Source organism: Tiliqua scincoides, chromosome 4 (genome assembly GCF_035046505.1).
Source record: "Tiliqua scincoides isolate rTilSci1 chromosome 4, rTilSci1.hap2, whole genome shotgun sequence".
Lineage (NCBI taxonomy): Eukaryota > Metazoa > Chordata > Lepidosauria > Squamata > Scincidae > Tiliqua > Tiliqua scincoides.
The window spans coordinates 11,030,503-11,046,075 of record NC_089824.1 but is presented as its reverse complement, the minus strand read 5'-3'; the positions used below and the strand labels follow the sequence as shown (position 1 = coordinate 11,046,075).

The window sequence follows — 15,573 nt, the reverse complement described above, 5'->3', positions numbered from 1 at the left end:
GGGGGACTCGGGAAACTATAGGCCAGTCAGCCTAACATCTATACTGGGTAAGATGGTGGAATGCCTCATCAAAGATAGAATCTCAAAACACATAGACGAACAGGCCTTGCTGAGGGAGAATCAGCATGGCTTCTGTAAGGGTAAGTCTTGCCTCAAGAACCTTTTAGAATTCTTTGAAAAGTTCAACAGGCATGTGGATGTGAGAGAACCCATGGACACTATATATCTGGACTTTCAGAAGGTGTTCGACATGGTCCCTCACCAAAGGCTACTGAGAAAACTCCACAGTCAGGGAATTAGAGGACAGGTCCTCTCGTGGATTGAGAACTGGTTGGAGGCCAGGAAGCAGAGAGTGGGTGTCAATGGGCAATTTTCACAATGGAGGGAAGTGAAAAGCGGTGTGCCCCAAGGATCTGTCCTGGGACCGGTGCTTTTCAACCATAAATTACCTGGAGACAGGGTTGAGCAGTGAGGTCGCTAAGTTTGCAGATGACACCAAACTTTTCTGAGTGGTGAAGACCAGAAGTGATTGTGAGGAAGCTCCAGAAGGATCTCTCCAAACTGGCAGAATGGGCAGCAAAATGGCAGATGCGTTTCAATGTAAGTAAGTGTAAAGTCATACACGTTGGAGCAAAAAAAATCAAAACTTCACATATAGGCTGATGGGTTCTGAGCTGTCTGTGACAGATCAGGAGAGAGATCTTGGGGTGGTGGTGGACAGGTCGATGAAAGTGTTGACCTCTTTTGCATCTTTTTAGATTGTGAGCCCTTTTGGGACAGGGAGCCATTAGATATTTGATTTCCTCTGTAAACCGCTTTGTGAACTTTTTGTTGAAAAGTGGTATATAAATACTGTTGTTGTTGTTGTTGTTGTTGTTGTTGTTGTTGACCCAATGTGCGGCAGCAGTGAAGAAGGCCAATTCTGTGCTTGGGCTCATTAGAAAAGGTATTGAGAACAAAACAGCTAATATTATAATGCCGTTGTACAAATTGATGGTAAGGCCACACCTGGAGTATTGCGTCCAGTTCTGGTCGCTGCATCTCAAAGAGGATGTGGTGGAAATGGAAAAGGTGCAAAAGAGAGCGACTAAGATGATGACTGGGCTGCGCGGCTGGGAGGGTGCTCCTTCTCCTCCTGGCTGGCACCGCCACGCTTCCCCTGTTCCTGTCCCGAGGCAGAGAGTGGGAAGCCGAGCAGCGGCGGAGCTGGAGGCGGTGAAGCGCTAAGTCTTGCAGGGAGCCTCACTGCAGCGTGCGAAGCTCTAAGCTGGTGCTCATGGTCCCCCCAACACAAACACTGTATCCACCCCTCAGTGGCGTCACTAGGGTTCACGTCACCCCATGTGGGAGGCCAGCACATCACCCCCTGCAGTGGGTGTGGCAACACTCCAGGTGGTGGGCGTGGTGATCTACCATTGCCCCGCCCCCACTGGTTTTTGGGCTGTACCTTTTGATAGAATAAAGATATGTCAATGCAGTTTGTTTCATCGCATTCTGCATAAAATTATACATTGATTGATATATAAAATGATATTATTATTTTTGCAAACTGTGATTTTAGTGATTTTGGTCACTAGTTGTATCACCTCCCCCCCCCCCCCCGTCAACTTACTAACTCCATATTGGAGCAGTTCTTGAACTTTTAGCACTGGAACCCACTTTTTAGAATGACAATCTGTCCAGGACCCATCATAAAGCAAATTAAAATAAATAGTTATAAATAAATTAAAGTAAAATAAATAAATAAGGGGAAGTCAGCCCTGTTCCACCAAGTGAATTTTCTCTGCAGCCTGCCTTCAATAACACCCCCCCCCCCAAAAAAAGCATCAGTAAGATTTTCACCCCTACCCAGTACCCAGTTCAATTTAAGTTCTTATATTTCAAGCATATCACTATCAGAACCCACCTAGCTTTACAAGTCTGAGAGCCCAACCCTATGCCTGTCTACTCAGAAATAAGTCCCATTATAGTCTGTGGGGCTTACACCCAGGAAAGTGTGGATAGGATTGCAGCCTAAAACAGAAAAAAATTTCACCTTACCCTGTCAAGTCTCTGTTTCATTCTTTTTATTGGGGGGGGGCTGCCTTCTGGAGCATTTGTTGAACTCCAGTTGCATCAAATCAGGACCATTCTGGTGGCCTCACATTTCCCTTTATCTGACCTGCCCAGGAGGCAAGGCACATTTTCTTACTCATGAGTAAACACGACCATGTGGCTTAGTTTTGCTTTCCATAGGGCTCAATACATTCGCCAGCTTGGAGGGAGGGACCTTCTTCTCGGGTGTTTTTGGGGGGCTACATTCATTGGATCAGGTCCATTCTGGTGTTGTTGGATTCCTCTCAGCCTGCCCTTTCAGATGGATGAAGGCACGTTCACCTACTCACAACTAAATGTGTGATATGACTTGGTTTCACTTTCCATTGGGCTCCATGCATTTTTTGTTTTCCGTTTTTTTTGTCAATAACTTTTGATAGAAAGATGATATTTCACTCCCGTTTTTTGGATTGCATTCAGCTCGAAATTCCACATCCAATGGTATATAACGTGATGCTATTACTCCTAACCACTGCAATTTCAGCGCATCACCCTCCCAGTGCACGTAACCCCCCCTCTTGCGCATCACCCGGTGCAGTCCGCACCCCCCGCACCTCCCTAGTTACACCACAGCCACCCCTGCCTCCAGTGGAGTTCACCAGTACCTGAATTATACCAGGGCAGGATTATGCCAGCACTGCATCCATTGACAGGCAAACCTCTGCATTGGCAGGGTCTGTATTACACTGGCATATGTGGAGATACACTGGCCTATCTTGGGGCAGGATTGGGACATAAGACCTGGGAGATTCAGGTTCAGATCCTCACTTAGCTATGAAGTTCATGGGATGGCCTGGCCTACCTTTCAGGTTGCTGTTAGAATGACATAAAGGAGCAGAACCTGACATGCCAACCTGAGGTCCTTGGAGCAATGGTGGAATAATGTAAAAGAGAAGCAAAACTTTAGGAGATATATATATATATATATATATATATATATATATATATATATATATATATATATATATATATAACCCATCTTTCGGCATCACTGGGATCAAAGTGAACATTAGATAGTTCTCCAGAAGCAGTGAGTTCCTCTTTCGGCATCACTGGGATCAAAGTGAACATTAGATAGTTCTCCAGAAGCAGTGAGTTCCACCGTCTGGTCACTACAATAGAAGAGGACATGTTTGTTGTTCCTGCTAACTGCATCTCAGATCATTGAGATGTGCAAAAGGGTCTCTCCAGCTAAACTGAGTAGCTGGGCAGATTCATGGGGAAGGAGATGTATCCTTTAAGTATACTGATGCCAAGACACTCAGGGCTTGGTGCTCACCAGCACCTTTTACTGAGTGTAATTGGGCTGGTAGCCAATGAAGCAGATTTCAAAGGGGAGTCACACGATCCAAAAAGCCCAGCTATAGTAAAAATGTAGCTGTGGCATTTTGGATAAACTGAAATTTCCAAATGCTTTGCAACTGTTACCCTGCACATGCCCGATCTCGTCTGATCTCAGAAGCTAAGCAGGGTCAGGCCTGGTTAGTACTTGGATGGGAGACCGCCTGGGAATACCAGGTGCTGTAGGCTTATACCATAGTCTTTTGAGACTGAAGGTTGCCAAACATTGCAAAGGTGGCCTCCTGTGAAGTGCACTGCAGTAATTCAGCTTTGATGGAACAAAGGCCTGCAGGACTACAAATGGGTTCCCTTTCTTCTGAAATGGGTGCAGTTGGCATGCAGTTGGCGTAAACTCAGTGAAAGCACCCCTGCCTACAGCACAGCTTCTACCTGGGCACCCAAGAGGGAAGTCTAGTCCAGGAGCACTTAGGAACATATTGCCAACCCATTTCACCTAAAGCAACATGTGAGGTGAATTTAGAGGCCCCTATGCAAGTAAACAACTTTTTGGCTCAGGATAAGAGCTGAGCTAATTTCAGTTTGCAAAGTCTCTCAGTTTATTCCCCAAAACAGGCCAATGTAAATGTAGAGGAAGTCATCCATCCCTAATGCAGCTCTCCTTCCTACGCCTGCGACAGGGCCAATGGGTTAGTCGGCCCACTGATGTTTATATCTGCACTTTTGATGAGTGTGCTTGCTGATACTGTCAGTAGCGCAGCCTGCCTTAGATAAGAAATGAGAAGTAGAGACTATAGATTTCTTCCAGAAATAGCACAATTTTGGGTAGCTCTTTTTTGTTTGTTTGTTTCCAAGCTGTTAACATGAGCTCTTCTCTCTCCGCAGCGGCTGTCTCATGGGGGCCGTGCAGATGTGGGGAGAAGTAGCATAGCTAGAGGGGCTGCAAAGGACTAAGTTTTGCAGGGAGCCTCACCGCAGCATCAAGCAGCCCTCAGAGCTATTCTGGGCAGGGGGAGCAAAATGGAGGCGACCGCCTGGCTCTGAAAGGGACGGGCCACTCACATGCTGCGGTGATTCTCCCTGAAAAACATAGTGCTTTGCACTCCCTCTAGCTAAGCTACTGGTGGGGAGAGAATGCAAAAGACTGAGCCATCCTGCCGAGAAACGTTTGCTTCAAGATAAAGTCAGAGGCTCCCCCTCATGGCTCCAGCAGCTGCAATTTGATGTCTCCATTTGGGTTTCAGTTCATTTTTCCCCCAAGCTGTAAAAGTCTCAGCAAATATTTGATTCAGCTGTAATTTTGAAAAAGGGTATCTGTTGGCATCGTGGGAAAGGGGGGAAAAAATCAGCCAGCAGAGAAACAGGCAACCATTGACTGAGCTAAACCCACAGCTCTGAAATGAGAGTCCCTGCAGGGCTTAGGTACTTAAAACCGAATGAGCAAAAGGAGCTGAGCAGAAGGATGAAGGAAATGCCTACGATGTTGATGGCAAGCAGTTCCACACATACACACTGGCACATTTAAAACACATGGTGACTTCAAAGCAAACATAGCCGAATCCTTCAGAATCCTCCATTATATGTTACATGCAATGCTATTTCATTGTATGTTAGCATGTATGCACTACTGAAACAGAGACGCCTGCGTTGGCTCGGTCATGTTGTGAGAATGGATGATGGCCGGATCCCAAAGGATCTCCTCTACGGAGAACTCGTGCAAGGAAAGCGCCCTACAGGTAGACCACAGTTGCGATACAAGGACATCTGCAAGAGGGATCTGAAGGCCTTAGGGATGGACCTCAACAGGTGGGAAACCCTGGCCTCTGAGCGGCCCGCTTGGAGGCAGGCTGTGCAACATGGCCTTTCCCAGTTTGAAGAGACACTTGGCCAACAGTCTGAGGCAAAGAGGCAAAGAAGGAAGGCCCATAGCCAGGGAGACAGAGCAGGGACAGACTGCACTTGCTCCCAGTGTGGAAGGGATTGTCACTCCCAAATCGGCCTTTTCAGCCACACTAGACGCTGTTCCAGAACCACCTTTCAGAGCGCAATACCAGAGTCTTTCGAGACTGAAGGTTGCCAACTAATGCTATTTCATTGTATGTAGCATGTAAACATACATGCTTAAAAATAAATACAGTTTATTACAACAGTGTTCTTCAACCTGTGGGGTCAGGATCCCAGTGCGGTCCTGAAGCCTCATTTGGGTGGTCTCAGCAAGCTTTCAAAGCCTGTGCAAGAAAGGGCTTGGATCCAATCCAATCATGGCACTGCCTTGTCAGAGCTGAGTTCTTGATATAATCCTGCACAGCCTCAGCAAGTTTCAGCAAGATCATGTGGAAGAAGACAAGCAATGAAGACGAACAAAGAGCTCTGGGACTCTGAGGCTTGAGAGAGGAACTTCACAGACTGAACTGTAAGGGCACAAGGCCCCAGAGCCTTCTTCATGCCTAGAAATGGAGGTGGAGGTGTTCAGCACCAGGCCCCAAAACTGAGAGGAAGCAAGAGGTGTCCAAATCAGCGAGGACTATTAAAAATAGCAGGGGTAAGAACATAGGAAGAGCCCTGCTGGATCAGGCCAAAGGCCCATCTAGTCCAACTTCTTGTATCTCACAGTAGCCTACCAGATGCTTCAGGGAGCACACAAAGCAAGATACCTGTAACCTGTTGTCACTCCCTTGCATCTGTCATTCAGAAACAGGTTACCTTTATGCAAACTTCTGCCGTTGCCAAATGACCAGAGCAGTGTCTTCTCCCTGCTGCGCTTCAAGGTCTGGCTTCATTCCATTGTAGCAACAAACAGCAGGGGCACTGGGTTGGAAAGCATGTGTGCTGGGTCTGGAATCGAGTACAGGTACCCATTGGGTAAAGCCCTGACCTGTCAGGCTTGTAGTTACATCCTACAGCAGTCACCTCGTAAAAGAGCATCTGCGAGATGGAAACCCTATTGTGTGCCCAAACCCTTACCCCTGCCTTCCTGGTTCCTGTCATTAGACATGGAACACTAGTTCTTTCCTACCATATCACAACAACCATAAAAGAACAGTGCGTGGGAAGGTCTTAACTCTGTGATACCAAGTGAAATAGTAAACCATGTCTGTCGGAAGAGAGAACACCATTAGCTTGATAAAATATTTAGCCTCCAATAAAGTGTTCCATTAGCCGATTCTGACTTCCTTTGTTATGAGCTGCCTGGTAAAACATATGGGAGATTGCGTTCTCTCTCTTGCTCTTTCTGTGACAGAGACAGGGAGGAAGAGAGAGGGAGACGTGGCACCTGTCAGAGAGGAGTGCGCTGTTAAAAGCCCACATTTGTGTCAAATCAGAAGCAGCTGAAAATCACTGATGCATCTACTGGACAGAGCGTCTGGGAAGCCAACACAATAAATGGCTGATGAGTTCATAGCAGAGGGAACCAGTGGAAGAAAACACTGTGTGGGATCCCATCCCAACCCTGCTGAAATGTCTAGAGGTGGTCTTTTCCCAGCAGTGCTTAGCAGACTGTCATGCGTGAAATCAAGTAAATGGATTGGAAGGAGTCATATGGAGCTCCCTTATATGGAGACAGGTCATTGGTCCATCTAGCCCAGTGGCTCTCCAGGAGAGATTTTTATCCCTAGCACTGCTACATGAGGTTATGTCAAGGGCTGAACCAGAAACATTCTACCTGCAAACAAGAGCAACATTACTGATAATCCCCACTCCTGCTCCCCCACCCCGTACATGAAGCTGCATTAGACCTTCAACTAGGCCAGTATCATCTACTCTGAAGGACAGCAGTTCTCTAAGGCCTAAGACAGAGGTCTTTTCAGCCCTGCATCCTGATCATGTTGATCAGGATTAAGTCTAGGATCTTATCCATGCAAAGATGGGATATACTCCTGCATACTGAGCCTTTCCCAGGACTGGTTGATACAAAGTGAATGAATCCTTCTGCCATGATGGCAGTCAATCATAGCATGAAATGCAGCTTGTCTCCTCTCCCAATTCTTTCAATCAACATGGTCTTAAGCCTTACCCTCCATTTCCACCAGCCTTCTTGGTCCCTCTGCTCCTCTAGCTACTCGGTTCTACATAAGAACATAAGAACAGGCCCACTGGATCAGGCCATAGGCCCATCTAGTCCAGCTTCCTGTATCTCACAGCGGCCCACCAAATGCCCCAGGGAGCACACCAGATAACAAGAGATCTCATCCTGGTGCCCTCCCTTGCATCTGGCATCTGACTGCTCAAAACCCTAGTTAACGTGAGACCTGCAAGGCTTCCTGGGAATTGTAGTTAAGAACATAAGAACAGCCCCACTGGATCAGGCCATAGGCCCATCTAGCCCAGCTTCCTGTATCTCACAGCGGCCCACCAAGTGCCCCAGGGAGCACACCACATAACGAGACCTGCAAGGCCTCCTGGGAATTGTAGTTTAAGAACATAAGAACAGCCCCGCTGGATCAGGCCATAAGAACATAAGAACAGCCCCACTGGATCAGGCCATAGGCCCATCTAGTCCAGCTTCCTGTATCTCACAGCGGCCCACCAAATGCCCCAGGGAGCACACCAGATAACAAGAGACCTGCATCCTGGTGCCCTCCCTTGCATCTGGCATTCTGACATAACCCATTTCTAAAATCAGGAGGTTGCGCATACACATCATGGCTTGTACCCCGTAATGGATTTTTCCTACAAGCTTTTTGCCTCCCAATACCCCCAATTTCCCCTGCTCTGTCCCTCTGAGAAACACAGCCTGCATTCCTACCTTGAATAAAGTTATTTATGAGCTAGTTGTTTAAAATGAAATGATTTCTGGGAAACCCATTTGATAATTTCTAGGCAGGAGGAGGAACGGGGCAGATGAAGGCCGGGAAGAGGACGATATTGGCGTCAGCAGCACAACCGATATCCTATCTCCCTTTCCAGCTTTGATCTGCCTTCCAGGATCCACTCAGAATTCTGCCAGATATCTAGCTGGTACGGGCCGTAGCACAGCTAGAGGGATGCAAAGTGCTAAGTTTTTCAGAGAGCCTTACCACCGCATGCAAGCTGCCCCTACCTCTCCCATTCAGAGCCATTTGCCTGTTTTGCTCCCCCCACCCGGAATGGCTCCAAAGGGGAAGGGGAAGGAGAGGGGCTGCTTACATGCTTCAGTGAGGCTCCCTGCAAAACCTAGTGCTTTGCACCCCTTCTAGCTATGCCACTCGGTACAGGTCCAAGTGAACCAAGTGGGGCAGCAAAACCTTATCCAAGGGAAAGGGAACAAATGTTCCCATATCCCTAGGAGGACTTGGTGGCCCAAAACTCCCTGGTGGGATGCAGCACACACCCCATTAGCATGGCCACATCACTGCACAAGGAACTAGGTAGGACTAGATTGCTCTAATCTCGCACTAAGTCTCAGTGCCTGAAAACTCTCTACACAGCATTACACATTCCTGAAGGCGTCTCTTCCTCTGTAATATTCTATCATTAACTCTGCAACAGCCTGCCCTCCACTGGCGTTCTAAGCAGGAACCTGTCTGTGAGAGCCTGAGAGCGTTTAAGTTTGCAATGGGATTGCTTTGCCCTTAACAGAATGACTGCACTTCAAATGCATTCAGGCATATTTACTATCTGAGTAGGGGACTATAAAGGAATGGCAGGAAAAATAGTTCAGGGTTTGAACTGAGCCCCCAGACCATCCAAAGTTACAGTGAAGTGATCGTTTAAACCAGGGCCAGTTTTTACATTCAGGGAAGTGACAGCCCAATCCTGTTACCTATATGTGGCTCTATGTGGTGAATCATGTTTGAAATCTTCCCCTTAGAGGAAAAAAATTTTGCCTGCACATTCAAAGCTAGCATGTCAGTTACAACATGGTTCTAGGCATGCCTACTCGATAGTAAGTCCCATTGTGTTCACTGGCCTGGAGTTTACTCCTATGAATATCTATATAGGACTGTAGCCTTAGAAAGGTTTGTGCTAGCCTTCTTCCTGAAATGCTATTTTTCTGTGTCCGGGGAGCTTTTTCGCACAGAACAGTGTTCACACTGGGCACCACATGTTTCTCCTTTGGAAGCTGCTGAGTGTAAACGCTGCCTCCCATGCTGCCATTTGTGATCAGCAGTGCAGAACAGGTCTTGGCATCTTATATAAAAGCTATGCTTCTGTCCTATTAATAAACGTTAGTATATTTCAAAATAACCTTCCTGCTACTCAGTCAACCGTCATGAGGTTAGATCAAATGCTTTCACACAGGCAAGCTACTTCACTTCCCCTGCCCTTGATGCTTTGACTGAAGTCATCGTTTATTTCGTGAGTCGAGCCCAGCCTTTCGATCCATGGATCCACCAAGCTGCTAAAAAGACTTGAGAAAACTTCAATGCACAACAAAATCAAAATCACGAAACACTCATAACACACTTTTTTTTTTAAAAGGAGAAGAAAACAGATGGCTCCAAGCTGCAGAAGCAATAAAGGCATCACTGGTAAAGTTAGCACTTGGTAAACCCCAAAAGCAATTGCAAAATACAGACACTTTTGCTGGACACTGAGGGGCCAATAACAACAGTGCAAGATGGGAAAATTTCCAGTAGTTTGGGTGCCACTGCTGAAAAGGCCCTGCTCTGCTTAGGCACCAATCATAATCAGAGGTCTGAGGCCCATGAAGCAGGGCCTCTAAGGATCAACTTAATGTGTCTGTACACCTTTTTGCACCAATTCCTTTAAATTCTCTCACAGAATGTTACACAGTTAAGTGGCATTGCTAGAGTGGGTACAAAGCGCTAAGTTTTGCAGGGAGCCTGATCGCAGCGTCCAAGCAGCCCCCCCTACCCTTCAGAGCCATTCCCAGCTGCAACAGCAAAACAGAATGGCTGCAAAGGGAAGAGGGAGAGGCCGCTTGCACTCCACGGTGAGGCTCCCTGCAAAACGTAATGCTTTGCTCCCCCTCTAGCTACACCACTGACCCAGTTGATGCCACCATTCATAAAAGAATTCCATTGCCACTGAAATACACCATCATAAAATCTCTCACTGTCCTTTCTCAAGACTGCTACAAACTGCCACCCCAGAGTCTCTTCCTCCATGCCCACGTTAGTCTCTTTCCCCACCTTATCTGTTGATTCCCATCCAGTCAGATTTCTGGAGAGCTTGAAAGTGTGTTGTGATATTGTACTTGGTGCTGAACATGGTAGTGCCCTACTTTGGCCTTTTTTTTTTTTTATGGACGAATACAGCAGCCTACAACTTTTTACTGTGATAATTGAATAAGACTGACCTGAAGACATTTCAACAGTGCCACCAACTTCAAAGGAGGGACACATGGATGAATTTTAAAAAGACAGTGGAAAAGGGAGAAGGATCCAACCTGAAATGGAAACCTGCTGAATTTCTTTGTTTGAGACAAGCTCTGGGGTTATATAATGACTGTAAATTTAGCATGGAAGCTATTCGTGGTTGAAAGTCTATTGACGGCTGCAGTGTCTTTCTCAATCCGTCAGCTCCTCTGTCAGGGTGTGAGCAGTTTTGTTTATCTTCTGACTGCAGACACAGGCCCTCAGGTGCTAGCGCTGCTGTTAGCATTGTGTTACAGACCCTGGCAAAACCACACTTGGCATCCGATTAAGTGGAAGGTGCAACTTGAGCTTTTAGTCACTATAGCTGCAATCTTCACGCAGCTTTTATGTTCCGGGGCCTGGCAATGCGCTAGGCACCATGGTTATCATGCTGTAATAAATCCAGCAGCTTAATGTTGACTTTGTTCAGGCTTTTGAACCATCTCAGTGATCATTACCAGCTCTTTAAATATCTGCCATGCTTTTTCCTGGTTTTAAATGTTGCTAGAGAGGCACCACAGGGTTGGAATCGGATGCCTTGACTTGCACTTGAGCTGAACAGGCTAAAGTCACAGAGGGGCATAACCAATCATGTTTGTTTACATGACAGTATCACTGTAGGCAAGCAGAACTGTTTTAAAGTGAGAGCATGTGTGGGCAAATGAACTGACAAATGTTTTCAGAAGGAGTGCCAAAAAAAAAAATGCCCCCCCCAAAGGCATATTTTTTTTAATACTGGTGAAAATGTTTGTGCAAACCTCTGAGTAATTTTTTGCTCAGCCCTGGTTTCCTCTTCCTCTAAATGTGATGCCTGGATCTGGTTTGACACAAGGGATCATGTGTTCTGTGCATTGAGCAGGAGGTTTGGATTAGGCATATGACAGTTCACTTTAGTATCCTCACAGTTAACTGGTCTAATTATGTATATCAAGGCTGCTTTTCAGAATTGTCTCCTTTTAGCTTGTAGTGTAATCTCAGCTCAGATGATTCATGCTTTATCCATCATCAGTTATCCATAGAAGGATCCTACTAACAAATCTGGAAGCTAAAATATGATGCCTTGGGGCAAAATAATTTTAAAAAATGCTTCCTTTTCCTCAGTGCACTGGGGATTGATTCTGGTGCTGTGCATTTACAAACATGGTTTTGCCACAGCACCTGTGGAGTACTAAGCATGGCAAATGCAGTGGGGTGATCCCCCGGTGGCAGGATTTCCTAGAAAATCCATGTGAACTTTCAGCCCCAGTGTAATGATGTCCATAGGAAGAAATCCATATGCACTTCCATGGCGGAAAATTTAATGTCTGAATTGACTTGAAAACTATGGCTATCAAAAACCAATCTAGGTGCAACAGAGACTTACTTGTTTGGTAAAACCAAGGTCTGTCTCAATTTCCTATAAAGGGGGAAGCAGATCTGAGTAACCCCAAAGGGCAGGCTGAGGCTCGACATGGGGTAAGAGGAAAAATATTCTCTTACCCAAGGTGACCTACAGCCTGCACCTAACCTGCACTGGATACAGTGCAGGCCACTCAGCCTGGCTAGACCAGTGCAGGTTAGGATTGCACCCTAAATTATATAGACAAGTGACTTCACTCTGTATAAGACAGCTTCATTTGTTTAGCACAAGAAGGATATGGCACTCAAACAATAGTATCCCAATAGCAGGAAGTGGAGGGCCAGGCTGAGCTGACCCACAGGACTTTCAAAAAGTCCCAAAATTCTAGAACCAGGTCCCCCCGGAAATGTCTTGCTTAGTGTCTATATTGTGCATGTTGATTTTTAAATTTTTTTAGCAGCCCTGAGAGTAGTTATGTTTTGAAGGACAGGTTTCAAACCTGTTACGTAAAGACACTATTTAGCTGGTTGAAGCCTATAATATGAGTCTCCTGTTCACTGAACATAGAAGAGATGTAACTATTTCTTTCTTCTTCTTCTTTTAATGTGCCAAATGGAAAATAGGAAGAGATGTCAGTGATTTGCTTACAATCCCGACGCAAACACAGTCTGAAAGGTCAGTGAAAACGGCTTCCATTTAAACCAGGGGTGTCCAAACTTTTTGGCAGGAGGGTCACATCATTTCTCTGGGGTTTCTGGCTGGTTTCCCACTCTCAGGTAAGAGAAAAGCCTCACTGTGAGAAGAAAAATGAGTCCTGGTCTGACTTAGGAGTCTCCCTGCAGGGAATGTCAATACTTCACCCAAAGAGGAGGAACTGAATCTATCCACTAGTGTTGTCTTCTGAATATAAGAACTAGCTTTTTTGCCTAGACCTGAGGACCATGAAGGAGAGTGGCCAGAACTCTTCAGGTTCAGAGCCTAGGACTGTTCACACATGTAAGGGAAGGGAGAAGAGCCTGGTGGGTGGAGCACCTAGCAGTTGATAACTAACAACTATCTCCCTGCTTCAAATGAGAGTCAACAGGGAAAAGTTTGGGTAGCTACCACCACCCAAAGCTAGAAAGCCTACATGGAAGGAAGGCTTCTTGGGAAAACTTCACCCAAATGAAAAGTAGCCCCCAAATGTGGAGAGTTCTCTAAGCTTTGAACAGCAGCGGACTGTGTGTGGCAGTCTGTAGCTGAAAAATAACAGCATATGAATTCAAAGGAAAGGAAGACCAGGTATCCTGCCTCCCCATTTATCCTCAATGTTTTCTTCTTTTTCCCATTTGTGTAACAGGCTCATGGACCCACAACCAGGTGCTCAACAAAGAAAGAGATATGGACTGGTGAGCAGCCTCTCTCCTAGTCAGAGACGTTAGGGGAAGTGGAGGTCCTTCGATTTATTCGCTTTCTCACATCAGTTCAGATGGTCCTTCGTGTCGTCTTTGCAGCATTATTGATCTACGTATTTTGTCATAAACAACATGTTCTGCACAATATATTGCAAGAATAAGGAGGCTGCAAGAGGGAAGTAAGTGGCAGCTAGTGTCCCCAGAGGGTCACTACCCCATAGTGTCAACCTTAGACTCTCTGCTTTCCTTGTAGATATGGGGGATATGACATCATACAAGCATTATGCCTGTCATGTTTTAGTCCCATCTGTGGCTACATCACCCATGACATCACTTCCAGTGTCTGGAGCACCATTTCACAGCTCATGGTATAGGATTCTGGGTACCTTGGGGAGGGGGTACATATGCACATGGAAGAAGTCTCTCTGCAATGCTCAGCTCTGCTTCATTTCCACTCATCTAATTTTCTGATGCATGCATTCTGATGCATGGCATACTTTTGCATCCACCAGGTGCCAATCTTGTTTGTCAAAAGCATCCTTGAATTCACTCTGCTCTTTGAGCAGCACTTCCTCTTTGGCAAGCAAAGAAACCTCAAGACTGTCAGGAAGCTCATCATCTCTGCCACCTGTTGCCCCAATAGAAGATGCAGCTGGACATCTGGGACACCTTCCCAGACTTTCTAGAGCTGGGCTAAGGAAGTTTCGCTGTGAAGCTATGACCCACTACCCGGTCAAATATTAAAAAGAAACATTTTGAAGGCTTTTGGGAGTATCCAACCCGAGTAAGACTCCCAGGAAGAGCATTCCTGCCATTTGTCCAGCCCCCAGGCATCAGTGAGGTGTACCCAGGCTATTTTGCGCACTCTGCAAAGCTTACTGCTTGCACCCCCCTCCCTCCTAAAAAAATTGCCAACTTCAATTTTCAAAAATATGTATTGTAGAAAAAATGAAAAGCACAAAACTTGAAACTGGTAAATTTTAAATTGCAAAAATAAGTAATATAGGCTGGCCCTTGGTAAGCGGCGGGGGGTGGGGGGTGGAATCCGTTTAAGTACTTTAACATTTTCTTTCGTATTTGAGAAAGATAATCAAATATGGTTTTATAGGTTGGTCCTCATTAATTTGACTTAAGGTGGATTTGACTTAAGGTGGGTCCCAACCCCTGTCTGGAGTGCCTCATCAAACCTCTTGGACATGACGAGATGTGTCTTCCAGTTGCACCCAGGAGGTGTTCTGAGGCTTCTGAGAGGCAGTCCTGGTTTGATGAAAAATCGAATGTGCCTCTCTGAAATCTTGGGTCTGCCTTCTGAGGCACAGGGAGTTTGAGAATGACCTCCTTGCGCCTCAGAAGGCCTTCCGAGGCTTCTGAGAGACACTTCTGGTTTTTCGTCAAAAGCCTCTGGGAGACTTTTTGAGGCATTGGGAGGCTGCATATGGCCTCCCTACACCTCACTGGTGCAACTGGAAGACACTTCCAGTTGTTTCAGTGAGATTTGGTGAGACCCTTCAGACATGGGTCAGGAACCCACCATAAGTTTAATCCATGGCTCCCAAACCCACTGATAAGGAGGACCAACTTGTTTACTTATCTTTCTCAAATGCAGCAACTGTTACCCTGCACATGCCCAATCTCGTCTGATCTTGGAAGCTAAGCAGGATCAGGCCTGGTTAGTACTTGGATGGGAGACCGCCTGGGAATACCGGGTGCTGTAGGCTTATACCATAGTAGTCTTTCGAGACTGAAGGTTGCCAACCAACCATTTCTCAAATACAAAAGCAAGTGTTATAATTTCTCCATGGGGAACTAGGAGGATATGAAGAAAGCAGACATTCCACCAGCTAAAATTTCACCTGTTTCTGTACATTGGAAAGACAAGCGCTGCCACCCGCCAGGGCATGTTTGTACGTATTAGCCCTTATTAAAATAAAATAGTAGTTTTGAAGCTCTGTGTCATCAGTCCATCAGCCTTTGTCTAGCCTTCTCAAAGGATCCTGTGAAGCAGGCATGTTTGGTGAATCTTGTAAGGCCTCCTCTGTCCATCTATCAGCCACTCTTCCACCTCTTCACTGCAGGCTGTTCAATGTAAAAGAGAAAAGTCATCCCATTCAGTGGTGTAGCTAAGTCATCTGGCAGCAGGGGCACA

At 46.2% G+C, this 15,573-nt stretch overlaps 2 pseudogenes; both read left to right on the top strand.

The window, feature by feature from the left end:
- Window positions 1-3,507: 3,507 nt before the first annotated feature.
- LOC136650579 (5S ribosomal RNA) lies at window positions 3,508-3,624 on the top strand (annotated as a pseudogene).
- An 11,401-nt stretch (window positions 3,625-15,025) lies between these two features.
- LOC136649797 (5S ribosomal RNA) lies at window positions 15,026-15,145 on the top strand (annotated as a pseudogene).
- The last annotated feature ends 428 nt before the right edge of the window (window positions 15,146-15,573 follow it).